At 45.0% G+C, this 23,997-nt stretch overlaps 1 non-coding gene across 1 annotated transcript; it reads left to right on the top strand.

The window, feature by feature from the left end:
• Positions 1-23,330: 23,330 nt before the first annotated feature.
• Positions 23,331-23,403, top strand: trnav-cac (transfer RNA valine (anticodon CAC)). The gene has a single exon. It is a non-coding gene; the product is annotated as a tRNA-Val (tRNA).
• The last annotated feature ends 594 nt before the right edge of the window (positions 23,404-23,997 follow it).

A 23,997-nucleotide genomic window follows, 5' to 3' on the forward strand; every position in this document is an offset into this window, starting at 1 on the left:
CTGTTTCGAGGCGGCGGTCCCAGCCTCCAGAGTGGGATGTGAGACACCGCTTGGCCATAGCCGCAGCGGAGGTGAAGGCGAATCTATGCGGCATGACCGCGGCAAGGCTATGGTCCCAGCACCCGGGCCCGAATAAAAGAAAGACGCGACGTTCGAGCGATTTAGGTGCTGAGGCGGATTGGAAAGGGCAGTTAAGAGCCCGATCTAGGCAGCTGGATCCGGGCCAGAGGGTATCGAAGTGGCAGGATTCGGGTCCGGGTCCGTGAGCATGGAACGGAGCATGGATGCTCCAATAACCAGCTTCGAGTCACACTTTCGTGATCGTCGATTCTGAATGGTGTTTGCTTACCTTAATTGTTTGCGCAATTTGTTTTTTTTTCTGCATATTGGGTGCCTGATGAGCTTCTTTTCGTTAATTGGTTCTAGTGAGTTTATTTCTTTTGTGGCTTCATGTAAAATGACGAATCTCAAGGTTGTACATAATATATGTAGTTTTGTAATGTATGTACATGTAATATGTGTACATAAACTACAAAGAGATCTAAGAGATGTTTGTACAAATACAACGAGATCTAGGAGTCCTTGTTGATCAGTCACTGAAGGTGAATGAGCAAGTGCAGCAGGCAGTGAAGAAGGCTAAAGAAATGTTGGCCTTTATTACAAAGGGAATTGAGTACAAGAGCAAGGAAATCTTCTTGCATTTGTACAGGGCCATGGTGAGACCACACCTGGAGTATTGTGCACAGTTTTGGTCTCCAGGGTTAAGGAAGGACATCCTGGCTGTAGAGGAAGTGCAGCGTAGATTCACAAGGTTAATTCCTGGGATGTCTGCACTGTCTTACGCAGAGAGGTTAGAGCGACTGGGCTTGTACACGCTGGAATTAAGGAGATTGAGAGGGGATCTGATTGTAACATATAAGATTATTAAGGGATTGGACAAGATAGAGGCAGGAAATATGTTCCAGATGGTGGGAGAGTTCAGAACCAGAGAGCATGGTTTGACAATAAGGGGTAGGTCATTTAGGACAGAGTTAAGGAAAAACTTCTTCTCCCAGAGAGTTGTGGGGGTCTGGAATGCACTGCCTCGGAAGGCAGTGGAGGCCAATTCTCTGGATTCCTTCAAGAAGGAGCTAGATATGTATCTTATGGATAGGGGAATCAAGGGATATGGGGACAAGGCAGGAACGGGGTATTGATAGTAGATGATAAGCCATGATATCAAAATGGCGGTGCAGGCTCGAAGGGCCGAATGCTCTACTTCTGCACCTATTGTCTATTGTCTATTGTCTATAAACTCAAAACTGTGCTGCATACATTTCCTGGAATAACAGGCAACTTGGTATTAGGAAAATCTTCAGAGAAAGGTGATAGTTTCTTGACTGCTATAGCTATCACAAAACGTACATCTGTACACTTTCAATTTCCAGGAGATTTAAACCATTCCAGGGTGAATGTAAGAAAAAGAAAGTGGAATTACTAGAAATTTAGAAATTACTAGAAGTTCAGGATGTAAGGAACAGCTATGGGAGAAGTACACATTAATCTATTCAGTTTTCAGTGCAGATCTCCAGCATCTGCAGTTTCTGTTTGATTCCCACTGCCTGACAGACAGGGGACAGTGAGGGGAAATTTCCAAACAGGGTTTGAATTCTGAACCCTTGGGTCCAATCCTACTGTTGCAAACACGTAACAGTTCATTGAATCAGAGTCTCTCTCTGTGAGGGATGGAATAGAAACTCATTCTGTCCTCAGGTTAGCAATCATTGTTTCCAAAGAAATCTCGGAAATAAACATCTAAGCCCGGAACACGTGCAGCAACTTGTTCAACACCTCATAGGCCTGGATGTCCTGATCACTAGGTCCACTTTACCTGGGTAAAAAAACGGTGATATACAAGGAACCAACCTCACAGAAATACAGATGAACCTGTCACATACCCACCTGGAGATCTATGCACAACATCTCACACTGGGTGGTGTAATTGGTGATTTGTCCCAACCAATGCCCAGCCACCGGAGACCTCTGCTTCATTGCGGACGGTACAACATCAAGCTTCATTTGTGAAAGTACTGAACTTTTTCAAAATCCCAAAAACTGTCTGTTCCATATTCCCGAAATCTCCATCCCAGGATGACAGCCCAAGCACCAACTTATCCAGGACTCCTTGCTAACGGTAACATGCTGCAGTGTGTTGGCCATTCAGAGTTCAAAACAGCATTCCTGCATCAACCTGTGGAAGAACGGGAACCGGATAATCCTCGGACTGGTCAGCGATCGGGTGGATAACCTGGGCGTGCATCACCAGACGGCAGGGATACGTTTCACATCGTCCCCAGCAGCTAAAGAGTACATATTTTATCAGAAACTTTTTGTTAAATGAGATCTTGCCCATCACAATTGGCCCGGCATTTCTTGTAGGCTAACAGGAATATATATTTTTAAATATAACATTGAAATTAAAGTGCTAGAAATTAGCTACATCAGATTGGATTTGTGGAAAGAGTAAGTGTCAGACCTGGCGCTGTCCATGATGCTGCCCGATCTGCTGAACGATTAATTGCATAATTTGGCCCATATCTCACCGTCGCTCATACCTATAATGAGGGCGATACTACACCCCAGCATTTTGAGGAAGGAAAACAAAAGGCTCATAAGTAAAAGTAATCAGACCTTCTAGGAGGGTGTTCCCTGCTTAACATTAGTTCTGTATTGTTTAGCACTTGACCCTCATTGTTGCACAGTACACTCCCTTGAACAAGGCGCAAGTAGTATTAGTATTAATTTCCTTATTCATTACTATTTTCTTGACACCAGAATCGTTTATTTCCGTTCTATTGACTTTCAACATCTCGCCTATAACGGGAGGTACGATAATGTACCATATTCAATCGTGATTAATATGCATAAAATCTAACATGGTCTGGTCTCCAATGTTCCTACTAATTATAGTTCTGCAGCTGCGCGGATCAAACATTGCACTGAACCGGAAGCTTCAACACTGCGGCCCCCAAAAAAGCGCGGGATCTTAGATGTCTGCATTTTTTTCTTTGTAATATGCATCTATGAATACTTAGAATGGAAATTGAATAAAAGTTACATATTTTGATTTTAATTATGAATTGAAGGATATGATAAAATACAGAAGAACAAAGAAAAGGTTCCAGGTTTTGTAAACTTTTATTTTCTAGCTGCGTTCGATTCCATCTGCGCTGCTACAAAGGCGGCGGAAGCATTTCAATTACAGCGCGGTCGCACCCCGGCGCAGCTCAGAGGAAGCAGTGACAGTCTCGCTCTCTCTCCAGGTTACCCCAGACTTATAACAGTGCTCTGTCCACTGCCTTGTCAGCGATAACCTGCTGCTGGAAACAGGGAAATCGTCAATAATCAGGCCCAGATCTCATCTGTGTTCATATTCGAGATGGAGTAGCGTTTGCCTAAATGGCAAATGCAATAAATGGGCACTTTATTAGCTTCTATTGTACACCAGCACATTAACGCGAATCCGTTCATGACGTGGCAGCAACGCATAACACAGAAACATACAGATATAGTCCAGAGTTTCAGCTGTTGTTCAGGCCAAACATCTGAAATGGGAATAAATGTGACCTAAGTGACCTTGACCGTGGAAGGTTGGGTGGTGCCAGACGGAGTGATCTGAAGCTTGACATCTCCTTGGAGTTCCACGCACAAATCGCTCGGTTTATGGTACGAAAACAAAAGAGCATTGAAGCGGACGGGCAACAGCACCAGCAGCCCCCGGACATGCACTCAGTGACCACATTATTAGATATAGGTGGTGCATTGTGAAGTGTTCAATGACGGTAGAATTTGCTACTTTTATTTACGGCCGGTGAGAATTACTACAATCGATGTACCTCATGCTTCCTAAATCATACACATTAGAATAATAAGGCACACACACCCGTAGAGACGTGGAATTTTGAAGACAATATTGGTTTGGTAGAAATACTACAGTGACAGTGGGCTTATTAAACACCATAACCCAGCCCAGTACAGTCCCCGTTCTTACCTGGTGCTGGGCTCCTGACTCAGTTTTCAGAAAACCCGAGTATCTGATTTTATGGCCCTAACAGTAAGTGAACACACCCTGAGCAATGTTCAGTTGATAACTCGCTCATAAATATGAACTTCAGTCTATTTAGCATGTAATGCCACACCTTGTTCCACAACGCTTGTGTTAAACCACACATGAACACATTCAGTTTAAATGAGTTTTCTAAAATGTGGTCCGAGTCAGAATTAGCACTTCAATGCCCGATGCATTGGTGACCTCTAGGAAAAATATGATCACCTCCAGAGATAAGCACAACCGGCATCTTGGTCGGGTTCTTTTGATGTCGTCGCTTTGATTTATAGTTCACCCCGAGGCCAGTTTATGGTCAGATTATAAACTCCAGCGTCATCTTAGGGCAAAGATCGCTGTGGGTTTATTGTACAGAGACAGCAGATGGAAGAGCACTGTCGACTCTGATGAAATATTATGCATTTGGAATACTGTTCTCTTTTAAAAAGTGGACATACTCTTCCGGCACATTTAACTGTGCCCGCAGTTGCCTGGTGATTTTAAGTTCACCCTTCTAAAGCCATCTTTAACAGTTGTCGACACTTGGAACATTAGTGTAATGGGTAACTGGGGAGCGGCTGTGCCGAGATTACCATCTCCCATTGATAACCAAGGTCAAAGTCGTCAGCAAGATATGGGTGCTCTTCTCCTTCAGTTTATTGTTAACTGACTGGAAACAAATTGCAGGATCACGACACCATCATATGAAATTTAGACCATTTGCCGCAGGTGAACTTGCCTGACATCGCATTTACTTTACACATACACAACCGCTTTTCCTCAGTGACGGATGGAAAAACTCTGAACACTAGATTCACTGGCTGTGTTATTTGGCGGAGGGTGTTGCTGGCATATTGAATTAGTAGCAGGACATTAGGCCTCTCAAAGCTATTACACCATTCCCTGATTCTCTGATCTCAACTGAACTCTGATTTCAGCGGCCCAAGCCTGCACCGCCTACAACACGTCACTCCATTGACTGTCAAGAAACTGACTGTGTTCTGCGGAATTAATCATATTAAAAAAACTCCGCTTCTTTTTCTTTTTTTTCTTTGAGGAACAGAATTCCAAAGACACACGATTCCACCTCGAAAAAATAATCTCGGCTATCTTCACCTATTTGCGCTCTCCTTACAGCAGCAAACATATTGTCCAGTTTGCTGTCAAGATGTCTCGTCATGTTACATATTACCAGCAACCGCTCAACTCATTTAACTAAACAAGCGGATAAAGTCTCCTCTCATTTATCTAAATAGCAGCGAGTACTATCGCCTCCCAACCTTTACCTAATACCTGCGAATGCAGTAAAAAATCCGACATTCATCCAATTCATCCGACAGCTCCCTTTGCAACAGGATCCTAGACTTCCTGACTGTGAGACCTCAGTCCGTCCGGATCGGGAACAGCATCTCCAGCACCATCACACTGATCACGGGGGCTCCCCAGGGCTGTGTGCTCACTCCACTGCTGTTCACTCTGCTGACCCACGACTGTGCTGCAACACACAGCTCGAACCACATCATCAAGTTCGCCGATGACACGACCGTGGTGGGTCTCATCAGCATGAACGAGGAGTCAGCTTACAGAGAGGAGGTGCAGCGGCTAACAGAATGGTGCAGAGCCAACAACCTGTCTCTCAATGTGAATAAAAAAAAAGATGGTTGTTGACTTCAGGAGGGAACGGAGCGACCACTCCCCGCTGGACATCGACGGCTCCTCAGTAGAAACGTTAAGAGCACCAAATTTATTGGTGTTCACCTGGTAGAGAATCTCACCTGGTCCCTCAATACCATCTTCATAGCAAAGAAAACCCAGCAGCATCTCCACGTTTTGCGAAGGCTGAGGAAAGTCCATCTCCCACCTCCATCCTCATCTCATTCTCCAGGGGCTGTATTGAGAGCATCCTGAGCAGCTGCATCATTGTCTGGTTCGACATTGGACCATATTGGATCGTAAGACCCTGCAGCGGATAGTGAGGTCAGCTGAGAAGATCATCGGGGTCTCTATTCCCGCCATTACGGACATTTACACTACATGCTGCATCGGCAAAGTAAACAACATTATGAAGGGCCCCACGCACCCCTCATACAAACTCTTCTCCCTCCGGCTGTCTGGGAAAAGGCACCGAAGCATTTGAGCTCTCACAAGCAGACTATGTAACAGTTTCTTACCCCAAGCTATCAGTCTCCTCAATTCCCAGAGCCTGGACTGACACCTTACTGCCCTATTGTCTTGTTTATCATTTATTGTAATGCCTACACTGTTTTGTTCACTCTATGCAGTCCTGGGTCGGTCTGCAGTGTAGTGTAGTTGTGTGTTTTTTTTCTCTGTGTTGTTTTTTACGTAGTTCAGTCTAGTTTTCGTACTGTGTCATGTAACACCATGGTCCTGAAAGTAACGTTGTCTCGTTTTACAATGTACTGTACCAGCAGTTATGGTCGAAATGTCAATAAAAAGTGACGAGACATGACTTGACTTGAAAACTGATACAAAATGCTTATTCAGTGCGTCCACAATTTTATTATCCTCATTACTGCCTCTCAGTCATTGCTTTCCACTTTCGCCTCTCTCGTACACTTTGTGTATCTGAAAAAAAAACAGCAACTTTTTGAATCTTCTTTAATCATATTGGCTAATAATACATTCCTTCTTTAACTTTTCAATGTTTTATTTTGCCTTCTGCTGGCATATAAAATTTCCCAATCATTTAACTTCTCGCTAATACATGTTGTTCGGCATGCCTTCTCTATGCCTATGATGTTGGCGTTGAATAGTGTTCTGCGCAACGGTTGTATCATCTTCCTTTATAACACATCTCCTCTTTAATAAGTATATATCCTCTGCTTTTGAAATTCCTTTCGGAAACTACAGCCAGTTCTGTTCTGCTGTCATGCCTGCCTGTGTTCTTTTCCAATCCATTCTTGCGAACTCCTCTCTAATGGCTCTGTAATTCCCTCTACTCCACTGTATTTCAGATGCATCATTTTTTTTTCAAATTTGAGGGTGAGTTCGATCATATCGTGATCATTTTCACCAAAGGCCTCTGATCAATTCAGGCTCATTACACAGTATCTCCCGGAGGGCTCAACCTCGAGCTGCTCTAAAAAGCCACAACGTAGGAAATCCAGAAATTCTGTCTCTTGGAGTCTAGGATCAACATGATTTTCCCAGTTTTGCGGAATATTTTAAACCTTCATGATGACTATTATATTGCCTTTTTGGCAGGCATTTTCTATCTCATGTTATGTTTTGTAGACCAAATCCTTATTCTGGTTTCACACACGAAATGCTGGTGAAACACAGCAGGTCAGGCAGCAGCTATAAGGAGAAGCACTGTCGACATTTCGGGCCGAGACCCTTCGTCAGGACTAACTGAAAAGCAAGATACTAAGAGATTTGAAAGTGTGGGGGGGGGGAATTCGAAATGGTAGGAGAAGATCAGAGGGGTTGGGCTGAAGTTAAGAGCTGGAAAGGTGATTGGCTAAAGGGATACAGATCTGGAGAAGGGAAAGGATCATGGGACGGGAGGCCTCGGAAGAAACAAAGGGGGAGGGGAGCACCAGAGGGCGATGGAGAACAGGCAGAGTGATGGGCAGAGAGAAAAAAAAATCAAAAAAACTAAATGTGTCAGGGATGGGGTAAGAAGGGGAGAAGGGGCATTAACGGAAGTAAGAGAGATCAAAGTTCATGCCATCAGGATGGAGGCTACCCAGCTGGTATATAAGGTGTTGTTCCTCCAACCTGAGTGTGGCTTCATCTTGACAGTAGAGGAGACCATGGATAGACATATCAGAATCGGAATGGGACGTGGAATTAAAATGTGTGGCCACTGGGAGATACTGCTTTATCTTGCGGACAGAGCGTAGGTGTTCAAACCTTATTCTGGTTTGGTTGGTTCAGCACCTTGCAACCCATATCAAATCTTCATAATGATTTAATTTCATTTTTAGCCAACAGAGCAACATTGCCCCTTACACATTCTTGGCCAGCCTGTTACTGCAATGTATATAATTGACATTAAGCTCCCAGTTATAATCTTCCTTCAGCAATGATTCAGTGATTCTTACAACATCCTATACTCGTATTCCCATATGAAACTGTGCGAGAAGTTCTTCACCCATGTCCAGTATACTACGTGTATTCAAATAGAACGCCTTCAGTCCAGTATTCACCCATTCCTATTTTTCTCGCCCTTTACGTTCCATCTTATCCGATTGCATGCAATTTTGTTTAAACCCCCCCGAAAATTCCAGCCTAGCTGCCCGCCCGCACATTAGACCCCTCTGATTCAAGGGTAACCCGTCCCTTTGGTAAAGATCGTTCCCTCTCCAGAATCTCCTCCAGAAACTGCAACACGATCTCATTCTAATCGTTAATGTCAATTGACTAAAACGACAATAAATCGTCCCTGTGTTCGACTACGCCAGCGACAATCAGCACACTTCAAAGATTATCTGTCCGACGTTAGTGGATGTTCGCATATCCGGGTCCTGTGATAGACACCAGCTGCTCATACGACCATCTTCCACCAACTCACATAACTGCATGTACCCCTGATCGGTGGGGTGGAGGGTGTAAGTGGGCTAAGCAGGTTTGCTAACCATGTTTGCTCAAATGTGACCTGCAGTCCAGCGGAGGAAAGGAGATCTTTACAACTTCCATTTGGTACATCTGCAGAAAAAAATAATAATTCTGGGCATTTTCCAGTGGAGGTGGATAAAGAACCTAAAGTACGTTTTCAGCTTGTTTTCAGTGGTGCAGATAATGGAACACACCAGGAAAAATAAAAATATCCTGTTTACTTCAATTACAGCTTTCGTCAGATGTACTTTTTTCTGATGTCCAAAGTTGTCAATAATGTAGTAAATATAACTTAACGTATACTGGTGGATGTTTATTTCTGTGTGATCTTCAATCGAGGGTAAATTTTACAAAGTTACAGCGACACGTTTGCTAGCCGATAAATACAAAGTCATTTTTATAGAAAAATGCTGATACTGTCCGGATTAAATCGCATCCTGTCACATGGACATATTGCACACAGCGGAACAGCATCAACTGCCATACAGTTGAAATCTCTGTTTGTCTGCGGCCTGGGCTTTGTATGCGATGTGGGGAGGCTTATGGACCGTAAGGAAAACACTATTTTTCTTGCTAATTTCTGGTTCAAAAGCATCAGGATTATACAGTAAAGTGCGACACAAGTAAACATGTTGAAGATTGTTTATCTACTAGTATATCAGGATGACATGAAAAATAATAATCAGCCACTTGTAAAACCACAGAAAGACCGTCGCAAAGCTACTTATTGACCACTCAGTGATCTGATCCGCATTGCGATGGAGGGAACCCAATCGCCGACAGTTAATTCCATCGTTATTGTCTCTGTATCTCTCTCTCTCTCTCTGTAACTTTCTCTCTCCCACTCCTCTCTCTCTCTCTCTCTCTCTCTCTCTCTCTCTCTCTCTCTCTCTCTCTCTCTCTCTCTCTCTCCCTCTCTCTCTCACTCTCAATTTTCCCTTCCCCTTGTTTTCTTGTCCACTTGCTACTCCTGTCGAACATGACAGCACGTTTGTACAGAGGGTTGATGGTCCTTTTCTCTCTCATCAAAACATCCACTTTCCAAGCTAATGCCGCTCTCTTTCAGAACCGCTGTTTTCTTCCATTCATCTTACACCAGCCAAGATGGATCAAATGTGATTTTTGACTAATTTACCGCTTTGCTTACCCGGGTGTTTTAAAGAAAATGCATATATTTGCTCATTTTGTACTTATTTCTCACCTGGATGGGGTCAGTGGTGCTGTGAGGATTACATTCCTGGACTTCTCTAGTGCCTTTAACACCATCCAGCCCAAGTTCTTAAGGCACAAACTAACGGAGATGGGAGTAGACTCTCACATGGTGGATTGGATAGTGGACTACTTGACAGATAGACCTCAGTATGTGCGGTTGGGAGACTGTAGGTCTGACACGGTGGTCAGCAGCACAGGAGCGCCGCAGGGGACCGTGCTCTCTCCGGTCCTGTTCACCCTGTACACAGCAGACTTCCAATATAACTCAGAGTCCTGCCATGTGCAGAAGTTCGCTGATGACACGGCCATAGTCGGGTGTGTCAGGAATGGATAGGAGGAAGCGTATAGGAAACTGATACAGGACTTTTTTGTGATATGATGCAACTCAAACTACCTGCGTCTCAATATCACCAAGACCAAGGAGATGGTGGTGGACTTTAGGAGATCTAGGCCTCATATGGAGCCAGTGATCATTAATGGAGAATGTGTGGAGCAGGTTAAGACCTACAAGTTCTGGGAGTACAGTTAGACGAGAAGCTAGACTGGACTGCCAACACAGATGCCTTGTGCAGGAGGGCACAGAGTCGACTGTACTTCCTTAGAAGGTTGGCGTCATTCAATGTTTGTAGTGAGATGCTGAAGATGTTCTATAGGGCAGTTGTGGAGAGCGCCCTCTTCTTTGTGGTGGCGTGTTGGGGAGGCAGCATTAAGAAGAGGGACACCTCACATCTTAATAAGCTGGTAAGGGAGGCGGGCTCTGTCGTGGGCAAAGTACTGGAGAGTATAACATCGGTAGCAGAGCGAAGGGCGCTGAGTAGGCTACGGTCAATTATGGAAAACCCTGAACATCCTCCACATAGCACCATCCAGAGACAGAGAAGCAGTTTCAGCGACAGGTTGCTATCGATGCAATGCTCCTCAGACAGGATGAAGAGATCAACACTCCCCAATGCCATTCGGCTTTACAATTCAACCGCCAGGAGTAAGATATGTTAAAGTGCCGGGGTTAGGACTCAATGTATTTAAGTAAACTACTTAAGAACTTTTTAAAAGCTATTAATAATGCTTTTTGAGAGGGTGATTTTTGAAGCATATCATATTTTTACTGAGTTAAGTATTGTACGTAATTAGTTTTGCTACAATAAGTGTATGGGACATTGGAAAAAATGTTGAATTTCCCCATGGGGATGAATAAAGTATCTATCTATCTATCGATCTATCTATCGATCTATCTTATTTCCACTTCAAACTGTGTTAAACAGGTGTAGTGATATTTTTTTAAAATTATTTTAGTAATTTCAGGATATGTAGCCACAGCAGCATTTATCTACACACTTCTTCCTCAGCCACCTGGTAGACCAAGGGTTAACTCTTCCTGTAGCTTTGCGGAAAATAATTAGAGTCTTTTCAGGGTAGGCTGCTGACGTCACCGGAGATTATTTTTCTCTCTGTTTAATAAGAGCCCCGTTCACTCTGTTCCCTCAGTTTCAGCGAGATCAGCTTCCCCTGCCACGGACAGATAAGCGGAGCTGCAGTGTCAGGGAGAGTGAGGACGGACTGGCTCGTTCTGTCATGGATCGGAATCCGGGAAGCGCAGCCTGGAATATAACGGGAAATGGGAGAAGTGTCTTCTGGATGTTTCCATATATTTCTACAGACTATTGGGTGCCGGTCTATTTTCGAGTTACATATGTTCTCGTCGCCATTCAAGTGGTTTTCTTCCCCGTCCTCGCCATTATTGCTCTTCCTGGTGAGTCTCTCTTTAACACGTCACCGCATTTTTCTTATCACGTGTACCTCTCATTATAATAATTAATGATGCTGTCGCACTACAATGTGTTAATTAAACAAACCTTTTTCCTATGCACTTTAGTGGTTTTCTGTCCTGACGATCTCTGTTCAAGAAGAATATGTGGTGGCAGTGGTGTTGATCCAGAGCAGGTTTACGAGAATGGTTCAGCGATTAAACGATCTCACGTATGAGGCGCGTTTGATGGCCCTGTGCCCGTATTCGCGTAATTTAAGCGGTTGTTAACTGAGACATCAACGTTTATGTAGAGAAGGCAAGAAGACAGTTTTGGAAGGGAAACATGTCAATCCTGATTGAGTAGCTTATGGTCCTGTGGCGTGGTCAGGCTGGCTCAGTTAATGCTCCGGGTGTAATGGTTAAATTTCTGACGAGTGAACTTACTGACAGTCGCTCAGCACAGCAGCCTACCACCGAGACGTTGAACCATTGCATATTAAAATGGATCTCCGCTTTCCATTCACTTTCTCCTCGCCGCGAGAATGTCTGCTATGAATCAAGATTTTGTTTCCGCTCACTTGAGGGTCAATTGCAATTAAACTGGGTTCCAACCCCTAGTCTTTCCGTGGCTAATCGGTCTGATCGGTCATCTGTAGTCCAAGATTCCCGTGAACTTAACCAGGTCCCTCCGCTGTCAAGACCTTCGGCCGTGCCGACCACATTATCGAGGTGTCTTTCGCATTTTGGCTCCTATCTCGCCCTATAGGCTTGCGGGAGTTCCTTAGAAAACGTCGTTCGTTCTTCACGTTTCCACATTGGGTGTCGTTCAGCAGCGGCATTACGTTCTCTAAACTGTGAACATTTATCTTAATGGCTCCGCTTCCGCGCGTTTTGCGTTCGCCAGCTCTGTATCCACATTTCTTTTGCTATCGTTTCAGTTGGCAGCGTGAGGCTGCCGCAGAATTGTGTTGGATAAATCATCTAATTATCTGCCTTCCAGCAGAAAGAATGACGTTAGTGTGACGACCCCTCCTCCGTTTCTCTCTGATCATCTCCAACAACATCGGTCGGATTAGAAAGTTAACAAATTCGTTAGTTCCTTTCCAACTTTCATGTGCTGACCGAGGTGCCGCTGAAGCAAAGGAAGCATTGTCTCCGGAATATAATCACTGGTTGCATCTTCTGGCTCTGGCCACCCTCCTGCCCACTGTATTCATAAAATGCATTTTCCGACTGGGACCCAAAAATTGTAAAATGCAATGATCTTTAATATATATTTTCACGCCAGCTGCATTTGACCGTGTGTAAAGCCTAAGGAACATATTTCTGAAAACATGATTTTTTTTCTGAGAACATGATAGACCACAGTAAATTCTTGAAATGCTGACCATGACGTATTGTTCTGGTGACAAATCAGTTTCACTGCTGCTGAAAAAATAAGGCATTTTCGAGACATTAATGACTGGCATAGGATTGTAAAGGCAGAAGTACAAGGAGGAGCTGGCGAGACTCGTGGTACGATTTCAAGGTAATACTCCCTCAATGTTGGCAAACAGGAAGTGATGTACAAAAATAAGGTTTTGGACTACATCTGCAAATTCAGCCGCCCTGGCTAAGGATCAGGGACGGGAATTTGCGCCTCAGCCAGAGATGGTGGGTGTCAAGGATAATTATTTCACGGAGATTCCGCGGAGCATCATTCGGATCTTTTCCCCTCAGCATGTACGGAATTTCACAACCATCGGCCGTCGTTACCTGTGTTCTTCGCTTTCCGTTTCGTTGCTGATTTTCGATCGAACAGATTGCGCTAAGATTACACTACTTTGCAAAATGGTTCAATTTTATTCAACTGGTAATCGCTACGATTACATTATTCCGTCAGGTACACTCATTTCAATCATTGACACACATTACACTCGTTTTAAGAGAGCTCTTCCTGTTGTATTTGCCCTGACTGTTTATTCTGCTTCGCAGTGAACATGGTGACCATATTCATCCTGTCTCGGGGAAAGTGCGGCCTCTCCAGAGTTGTCACTTGCTATCTGGTTGCCATGGCAGCGGCGGATCTTCTGGTTCTTATCCTGGACCTGATATTGAGCAAGATTCCACTTACGTATATGCAGCACTACGTTTTCACCCGCTCAATGCCCAAGGGGTGTAATATCCACGCTGCTCTGATTTGCACCGCAACCGACTGTTCTGTCTGGTTCACCGTCTCCTTCACCTTTGATCGGTTTGTCGCCATTTGTTGCCAAAAGTTGAAAACGAAATATTGCACGCGGAAAACTGCGTCCGTGGTTTTGGGGACAATCACTGTGATCAGCAATTTAAAGAATATTTACTGGTATTTTCGACTGTCAGAGAAATACACATGGATAATTGCTCCATTCATTTGTCAACAGAGATATCAGTTTTTACATTTCACGAATCAAATTGACCTATTTTATTCCTTCCTCACCCCTGTACTCCCATTTGTGCTGGTTCTGGTTACGAATGGAATCACTGTCAGGCACGTCTTAGTCACCAGCAGAGCCCGCAGGAGACTCAGAGTTCCCGGTAACGGACAGAGTGCCAGAGACCCGGAGATGGAGAAACGCAGGAAATCCCTCGTTTTATTGCTGATGGTCTCGGGTAATTTCATCCTGCTGTGGGCACCTTTCAGTGTGTTCTCTGCGTGGGATCGGCTGAATTATCTTCCCATACGTTTGCTTCCGCCAGATTCCCTTCGAGAGCTGGGCATCATTCTGCAGCTTCTGAGCTGTTGTACAAACACGGCCCTTTACGCCGTTACACAGGCCAAGTTTAGGGAGCAGCTAAAGAGTGTGGTAAAATCTCCGCTTGCCCTCATTGTTCCGAAAAAGTCGTGCTTAGCGGCGTCGCCCGTCCGGATACCACTACGTTCTATATATTGCGGGCACGTTCTGTCCCTCTTGGCCCGGCGATATCCTTATTCCTATCACACCTAACAAGCGGAAATTGCATAGACAAGCCCCTTATGCAGCTGCAATGCTGGTCCCGAATTCGCTGGCTCATTTCCCTTCTCTGCTCTACTGATTGTAGTGCATTTCGCCCCATGGTTCCACTGTACATTCCTCTGTCCTCCCGATTCGTTGGTCTAGCTGCAAGGCCATATTCCTGCGAGGACATCCGTGTTCCCGAAACAACCTGTTCATTCCCGACAGTGGCGGCTGAATTGCTGCTGCGAGTCCATTGACAACTGAATTGGTGCCTCTTCCTGCAGCCACGCTGAGCTCGTCAGTCTCATCTACCCGGCCTACAACTTGCCACACCGATCTCAGATCAGGTTTTACCCGTTCTGACACCAATCTTGTCTCTCGATCTCTCTTTTCCCAACTCCAGGGGGAGATTATCTACCGACATCTTTTCCAAAGTCATGCTACTGACTCCAACAGTTATCCTGACGATACTTTCTGCCAAACGGACACTCGCAAAAGTGCTATTCCATTCTATCATTTCCATTGATGAGAATTTTATCTCCAGACATTTTACAGTCAATGGAGATTCCCTTCCGTCACGATTGATGCTGCTATCACCATTCTCTGACGCATTTCCCCCAGGTACCATCACTCCATCCCACCCAGAATAATAAAAAAGGATTGGGTCTCCTTGTCATCAGGTAACACGCCACGAGCCTCCGCATGCAAGATATTTTACCGTAACTTCCACCATCTCCATAGCCACTCTACCACCAGGCATGACTTTCCCTCCCCCATCTCCGGTTTCTGCTGATCGTCCTCTGCGCGACTCCATTGACTACCAGCGGTCCGCACAAGTCTCCCTTATTCCTGCAACCGTACTGCAGACATTATTTCCAGCAGGTACTGGTTATTCCTGGACAACGGAGATCACACTGGCGAAAAAATGCATTTCCAGTGTCCGCTGTATTGCAAGAAATAAAATGCTGATATTCCATCCAGCTACAATCGTCAAAAACCCATTGTCATCAATGATGTCATTTACAATCCCTGTTGCCGCGGACAGAATTGTCCTGAAAGTTATTATGAGCAAGATATTATCGAGTTTGGAGGAGAGATATTTTTGAACAAGGGCCCCATCGAGTGCCCACACGGACAGAGGGAGATAGGAACATTATTTGTTGTTATTCTGATCTCAATAATATCGGGAATAGGCCAAAATGTTCACAGAAAAAGCTCGCTGTTTTATTTTTAAGTATCACATGGTATCGTGTTTATACTTGGAGGGATCTGATGTGACCGGGTCTTTTCCCGATACATAAATAGTTCTACTAGTGGTGACATTTTCACACATGAATCAAACTGCTTATCCTGTCAATCTCAAACATAACGATAATACCTGAATACGAACACGTCCGTCAGCTAAACCATACTACTAAACATGAATCGCAGATATCTGTGGCAGTAAGGACAGTGGTCATCCAGACCCAACTCAGATTAGATTCGAATAAATGTGTTGAACTGGCAATTGTCGTTGAACGGATAACAGGTACAGTGCCTGTAAACATATTCACATCCCCCGCCCACCCACCCCTCCTTCACTTTGAAGACCCTTGTAGCCATAGGCACGCTCATGGATCCCGGCTATTCCTGCCTTTTTATTGGCTACGTGGAACGGTCCGTGTTCCAAGCCGACAGCGGTGTCACTGCCCGAAATCTCCCGCGGGATACTGACGACAGCATTGCTGCTGCTTCCTGGGCGCTGCTCGTTGATTTCATCAACCAGCTCCAATTTCCAACACGCCTTTAGTTTTACCTGATCCATTTCCAATCTCTCTTTCTCTGTCTTCTGAGCCAGCTTATCTACTGTCGTACATCATAAGTCCATCGACTCACACAATTACCTGAACTATGCTTCTTCCCATAGAACCATTGAACCATAGAACACTACAGCACAGTACAGGCCCTTCAGCCCTCTATGTTGTGCCGACGCATGTAATCCTTTAAAAAAGTACTAAACACACACCACCCCATAACCCTCCATTTTTTTTCATCCATGTGCCTGTCCAAGAGGCTCTTAAATACACTTAATGTTTTAGCCTCCACCACCATCCCTGGCAAGTCATTCCAGGCACTCACAAACCTTCGTGTAAAAAACTTACCCCTGATTTCTCCCCTAAACTTCCCTCCCTTAATTTTGAACATATGCCCTCCGGTGTTTGCTATTGGTGCCCTGGGAAACAGGTACTGACTATTCACCCTATCTATGATTCTCGTAATCTTGAGAATCTCTATCGTCCCCTCTCATTCTTCTACACTCCAACGAGAAAAGTCCCAGCTCTGCTAAACTTGCTTCATATGACTTGTTCTCCAAACCAGGCAACATCCTGGTAAATCTCCTCCGCACCCTCTCCATAGCTTCCACGTCCTTCCTATAATGAGGTGACCAGAATTGAACACAATACTCTAAGTGCGAACTCGCCAGAGATTTGTAGAGTTGTAACATGGCCTCTCTACTCTTGAACTCAATCCCCTTGTTAATGAAGCCTAGCATCCTATAGGCCTTCTTAACTACCCTATCAACCTGTGCAGCGACCTTGAGGGATGTATGGATTTGAACCCCAAGGTCCCTTTGTTCATCCACACTCATAAGTAACTGACCATTAACTCTGTATTCAGTCCTCTGGTTTGCGCTTCCAAACCGCATCACCTCACACTTGTCCGGATTGAACTCCATCTGCCATTTTCCTGCCCAACTCTGCAGCTTGTCTATATCCTCTTGTAAGCTTCTACAACCTACAGCTCCATCCACAACTCCTCCAATCTGCGTGTCATCCGAAAACTTACTCACACATCCTTCCGCCTCTGCATCCAGGTCATTTATAAAAATCACAAAAGGCGGGGTCCCAGGACGGATTCCTGCGGCACTCCCGTAGTCACCGACCTCCAGGCAGAATACTTTCCTTCTGTAACACTTACCCAACAGGCCGGTATATGTCTAGGGGAAAAGGAGATCCAGCCACTCACCAACTTCACCTCCCGTACACGCAGGTGCTGTGAGAATCAAGTTTATGCCTCCCGTAAACACACAGTATCAAACTCACACCAGATACCTTTATGGAATACACTTTAAAGATTTTACTAAAACTAAAAGACTACTATGCAATACAGTATATGTGATGGAAAAGAAAATAAAGTAAAAGGCGCCAACTTATCAAAGTTCAGTCAGTTTAGTGCACATCGTAGGAGCTCAACCATTGAACCATTCGACCCCTCGTCACTTTCCTCCGACCTCCACGTCCTCGCACTTGGGACCACCCCCGGTGGTCGACCGAGCAGTGCAGCGCACGTCCACCTTCCTCGGGGTCTTCTTCCCGACAAACCCGCGAAAACCCCCAAGCTCCCAGCCCCACAAGCCAAAATAACATTCCCCATTGGTTAAAAAATGAATACAATCCCCATATCAGCAAGTGCAAATCCAAACAACTGCGAGAGAAAACACTTATCAGACATAAAAGCATTCCTACTCTAGAAAACCAAAGAAGCCATTTTAATTAACATACCCTGTACATTGTACACTTCTACAACTACCCTCTTCTTTCTGCCTTTAAGCCAATTTTTTATCCAAACAGCTAAGGTTCCACATCCCAATGCCTCTTGACTTTCTGGATGAGTCTCTCAATAGGGACCTTGTTAAATGCTTTGCTAAAGTCCATGTAGACCACATCCACTGCCCTACCCTCATCAATTTCTTTTGTTACCGCTTCAAAAAAATCAATCAGGCTCCTGAGGCACGATCTTCCCTTCACAAAGTAATGTTGACTATCCAGGAGTAGAATGTACTTCGCCAAATGCTCGTAGATCCTATCCTTAAGGATCCTTTCCAGTAGTTTGCATACCACCGACGTAAGACTCATCGGTCTATAGTTCACAAGTTTCTCCCTATTGCCTTCTTTAAACAAGGGAACTACATTTTCCATTCTCCAGCCCTCCGGCACTTCCCCTGCAGCCAAAGAGGATTCAAAGGTCATAGCTAATGCTCCTGCGATCTCTTCTCTCAATTCCCAGAACAACCTGGGGTGTATCATATCCGGCCCTGGGGATTTATCAGTCTTAAGCACTTCTTCTTCCTTAATCTCCACATTGTCAAGTGCACAGGCCCTCTCAACTTCGACCTCATCCTGATCAAGATCCTTTTCACTTGTGAATACTGAAGCAAAGTATTAATTTAGGACCTCCCCTAACTCCTCTGCCTTCAGGCACATGTTGCCCTCTTTATACTTTAGCGGTCCCACCTTCGTTCTCGTCATCCTCCTATTCTTCACATACGCATAGAACGCCTTGGGGTTCATCTTAATACTACAGGCCAAGGCCTTCTCATGCCGCCCTCGAGCTCACCTAAGTCCTTTCTTTAGTTCCTTCCTGGCTACACTATATTTCTCATAAGCTCCTCCTACTTCCTGCTTCTTATATCTAATATATGCTTCCTTTTTCCTCTTGAAGTGTTGCCTCACATGCCTTGTCAGCCACGGTTCCCTCTTCCTATCATTTTTTCCTTGCCTCAGTGGGACAAACCTATCCTGAACCCAGCTCAAGTGATCCATAAACTTTTCCCACATTACTTCTGTGCTTTCCCCTTTGAACATTTGTTTCCAATTTACTGTTGCTAGTTCCTGCCTCATCCCTTCAAAGTTAGCCTTTCCCAGTTAAGCACTTTACCATTTAGTCTGATTTTATTTCTTTTTCATAGCTAGGCTGAAGCTAAGGGAGTTGTGGTCACTCTCAGCAAAATGCTCCCCCATCAAGTGGTCTGTCACCTGACCAGGTTCATTCCCCAGAACTAGATCCAGTATAGCCTCTCCTCCCGTCGACCGGTCCACATACTGTGTCACGAATCCTTCTTTAACACACCTGACAAATTCAGCCCCATCTATCCCCCTTGCACTCAGTAGGTGCCAGTCAATATAAGGGAAGTTGAAGTCACCCATAACTACTGCCCTGTATTTCCAGCATCATTCTAAAATAAGCCTGCTTATCTGCTCCTCGGTGTCTCGAGGACTATTTGGGGGCCTACAGACTACTCCCAGCACCATGATTGAACCCTTCCTCTTTCTGTCTTCCACCCACACCGACTCAGTGGACACTCCCTCTGCAGCGGTCTCCCTTTCTATAGACGTGATAATATCCCTGACCTGCAATGCCACTCACCCAACCCCACTTTTCTACCTCCCATCCTATTCCTTTTAAAACACCTGAACCCCGGGACCTGCATCATCCAAACCTGCCCTTCCTTCAACCAAATTTCGGTAACAACCAGAACATCATAGATCCACATCCTAATCCATGCTCTAAGTTCATCCTCCTTGTTCCTAATACTCCTAGCATTGAAATAGACACATTTCAACCCCTTTAACTGGCTACAATTATGTTCTGTCCCCTTCCTCATCAACCCAGAACTCGTAGCATCATGCCCTTGTCCTTCTACCATAATCCCTGCACTCACATTCTGATTCCCACCCCTCCCCCTGCCAAACTAGTTTCAAGCCTCCCCAACAGCTCTATCAAACTTGCCCGTCAGGACATTGGTCTCCCTGGGATTCAAGTGCAACCCGCCCGTTTTGTATAGGTCACAACCGCCCCAAAAGAGGTCCCTATGATCCAGAACTCTGAATCCCTGCCTCCTGCTCCAATCCCTCAGCCACGCAGTTATCCTCCACCTCATTCTATTCCTATTCTCACTGTCGCGTGGAACAGGCGGTAATCCCGAGATTACTACCTTTGACGTCCTGCTTTTCAACTTCTTTCCGAACTCATTGTAGTCTTCTTTCAGGACCTCTTCCCTTTTCCTACCTATGTCATTGGTACCAATATGTTCCACGACCTCTTGGTGTTCTCCCTCGCACCGCAGGATATCTTGGACGCGATCAGAAACATCCCGGACCCTGGCACCTGGGAGGCAAACTGCCTTCCGAGTTTCTTTCCTGTGTCCACAGAATCGCCTGTCTGAACTCCTGACTATAGAGTCCCCTATTACTACTGCCTTCCTGCCTTCCTCTTCCTTTCCCTCTCCTTCTGAGCCACAGGGCCGGTCGGCATAACTGTCTGTGTGCTTGTATCAATCTATCAATCAATCAATCAATCAATCTATCTATCTATCTATCTATCTATCTATCTATCTATCTATCTATCTATCTATCTATCTATCTATCTATCTATCTATCTATCTATCTATCTGTCTGTCTATCTACTCGTCTGTCTTGCTGCCTGACGTCTGCTGTCTGTTTTTGTCTCGTTGTGCTGTATCAGAAATTGCGAATTTGATGGTGCGGAATTGACAAGGCGATTATCAATGAGAAGCACTGTGGAGTTTGAGAAATGATTACTTTCTCAGTATGACTGGACAGATTTACAAAGGCTGACTGAATGTCACGATCCAATAGTTAGCGGTTCGGTAACTAGCTGTCTCTCACTTGGTGCCCCAGATTTAGCGGCATTGGTGATATATTATTGGAGGGACCTCAAGTGCGAAAGGTAAGTGAACGTTCACATGATCTGGCTGAGAAAATGTAGCATTGCGAGCGGATAATCAACTAAAAAGAAAGTTACAATTTTCAGCCATAATGTGGAGTCTGGACACACAGAGTAACAACGTACAAGGAAAAATTCCGGAGAGGATGAAGATTAACATCAAGTAATCTGTTCCCAACCAGGGAAGAGTTCCAGCGTTATTATTCCAACATATCAAAGGATGCCTATCATTGACCCCTCTGGCACCAGGCTCAGAAATTGTGCCTTAATCATCTCGTTTAGTTCCCAATCATTCCCAGGTTCCACTACCTACAAACACCTGCTTTCCATCAGCAAAAGCAGTGTAAAAACCCTGTGACCACAACTAGGAGCTGCCAGTTTGTTAGTCGACTTGTGTACGAGTAGCCTCGTTCCTTGGTTCTTAGGACTATCAGTTCTAAGTCTAGCATCGTTCTTGAATTCTCTACTAAAACCAAGACTCCGGGTAAACACTCCCTGGGCAGCCATTCCACGCTCGCTACGACTGTAACGCCTCCCGACTCGGCCTCCGCGCCCGTGTTCGGCACCTGGGTTCGTTCCACCGCCACGTCCTTGCGACACTGCCATCCAAGTCTCGACACTGCTCTCCGCTGGAGAATGGTGAGATGCCGCTGTTCCTTTAATAATCAGACTGCAAGTGTCGCCTGCCACCTTCGCTCATGGAAAGTGTCTGAACAGATGGTTTCTTTGCTGAATTAAGGCAGAATTGTCCCCCACATTCCTGTCTTCTTAGTTCAATTAACCAAATGGTGAAGCAAAGATCTCTACCTTTCCTGAAACTATGCTTCAGAAACCCTCTAATTACAGCTCATCCTGGTTCGTTGTGTTGTCGATAAAACTCAATATTTACTTGCATTGGCGAATTGTTTCAGGCACCTGCGAAAAAAAAGAGATATTAATCGTACCCTCAATAGGCACAAATGGTATGGAGATGCTGATATCTCTCTCCCCCTCTCTCAGCATGAATCTGCATTCGTCTGTACCGAATTATAAAATAATTCTCACATATTCGGAGTTCACCAAGCCTCTGTTAAAGAGACGACAGCTCCATCGTTTCTGCTGACGTCCTTCCGGCTGGAGAGTGATCACTCCACTGCGACCTCCGAGCTGATCGACTTGCCGCTCCGTTCCTGAAGGCTGTTGTTACCGATATAAATTTCCTTCACAATAGGTTGTTTAATTGGCCGTTGATGTTTTGGTCTGGTTGCGATCCGACGGAACAGATTGGACCGTGATCATTAATGAAATATCCGTGTGACGGTGTGTCTGGTGTCAGTGCGGACTCGGTGGGGTGATTAGCCGTGATTCGTTACTATACAGCTGGCATCATCTCACAAGTAACCCTGGCTTGTAACGCGTCCTGTTGTATATAAACGTATCGGCACGTGGTTCACTCACTTCCATCAATTAACTTGTAATCTGAGGTGAAGAGAACGGACGAGGCAGACAGGGTGAGATAGCTTAAAGGCACTGTTAAATTTAGCACGTGAGCCCGAGCGCCACCCTGTGGAGACTACTGGAAGCTAGAGTACAGAAGGTGTTTTAATTCCTTGCCTATTAATACCACACAGTTCAGTTGACTGCCACATGTCGCGCCTTAACCAACACCCGACAGGAAACTGTTAATGCATATCTCTGTAAATGGCGCATAAGCATTGAACCATCGAACATTACAGCACAGAATCAGGCCTTTTGACCCTTCTTGGCTGTGTCTAACCAGTTTTCTGCCTTGTCCCACTGACCTTCACCTGGCCCATATCCCTCCATGCACCTCGCATCCATGTACATGTCCAAGGTTTAATTAAATGTTAAAAGTGAGCCCGTATTTATTACTTCATCTGGCAGCTCATTGCACACTCCCACCACTCTTTGTGTGAAGAACACCCCCCCCCCAATGTTCCCTTTAAACTGTCGCCCTTCACCCTTAACCGGTGTCCTCTGATTTTTTCTCTCCCCTGGCCTCAGTGTAAAAAGCCTGCTTGCATTCACTCTATCTATACCCATCATAATTTTACATACCTCTATCAAGTTTCCCTTCATTCTTCTACACTCAATAAAATAAAGTCCTGAACTATTTAATACGTGTTACTGAAAACGGGAAGGAAGGATAGGCAATGTTTTGTACTTATTGCTGTATTTCAGAGCGGGGGGGGGGTGCCTCGGGTCATTGCTCAAGAGCGCAAAGCATTGAGCGCTTTTCACGGTTTCTGTGGTGTAGTGGTTATCACGTTCGCTTCACACGCGAAAGGTCCCCAGTTCAATCCCGTGCAGAAACATTGTTTGGGCTTCGGTGCTTCAAATGAACTTGAGACTCAATTTTTCAGTTTGTGTTCAAGTTTACTGTCATGGGCATCCAGGTGTAAATATAATGAACATTCGCTTTTCCAGCAGTAGCGCATTGTATTTCAAACCTGGCAAAGGTAAATTAAAGAAAGAATAATTAATATAAATTATATATAATTTCCAGGAGAACATAAACGGATTTAAACCTAAGGAGGTTCGTGGATAACGTACACTGCGTAACAGGAGAATCAGCCTTCAAACCAATTGTCATGTATTGTCGCATGAGGATGCATTATGGTTTCAACGGAGCTCGCATCTCAAATGTTCCCATTCAGACAAACATCAGGAAGAATAAACGTGTGCTGCAAAATTTCAAACCTACTTTAAAATGTTAAATCGCTTTCTTTTTCCTCCTCCTGTATTCCACTCCTTCCTAGTCCCACCATACAAACTCTCTGTTCAAATTCTCCACCGCGGTCTTCTAGGTTCCACCTTTTCCGACTGCCTCTTCCGCCCCCCCCCACTCTCTCTCTCTCTCTCTCTCTCTCTCTCTCTCTCTCTCTCTCTCTCTCTCTCTCTCTCTCCCT

The sequence above is a fragment of the Hemitrygon akajei genome, unplaced genomic scaffold (assembly GCF_048418815.1).
Source record: "Hemitrygon akajei unplaced genomic scaffold, sHemAka1.3 Scf000089, whole genome shotgun sequence".
NCBI lineage: Eukaryota > Metazoa > Chordata > Chondrichthyes > Myliobatiformes > Dasyatidae > Hemitrygon > Hemitrygon akajei.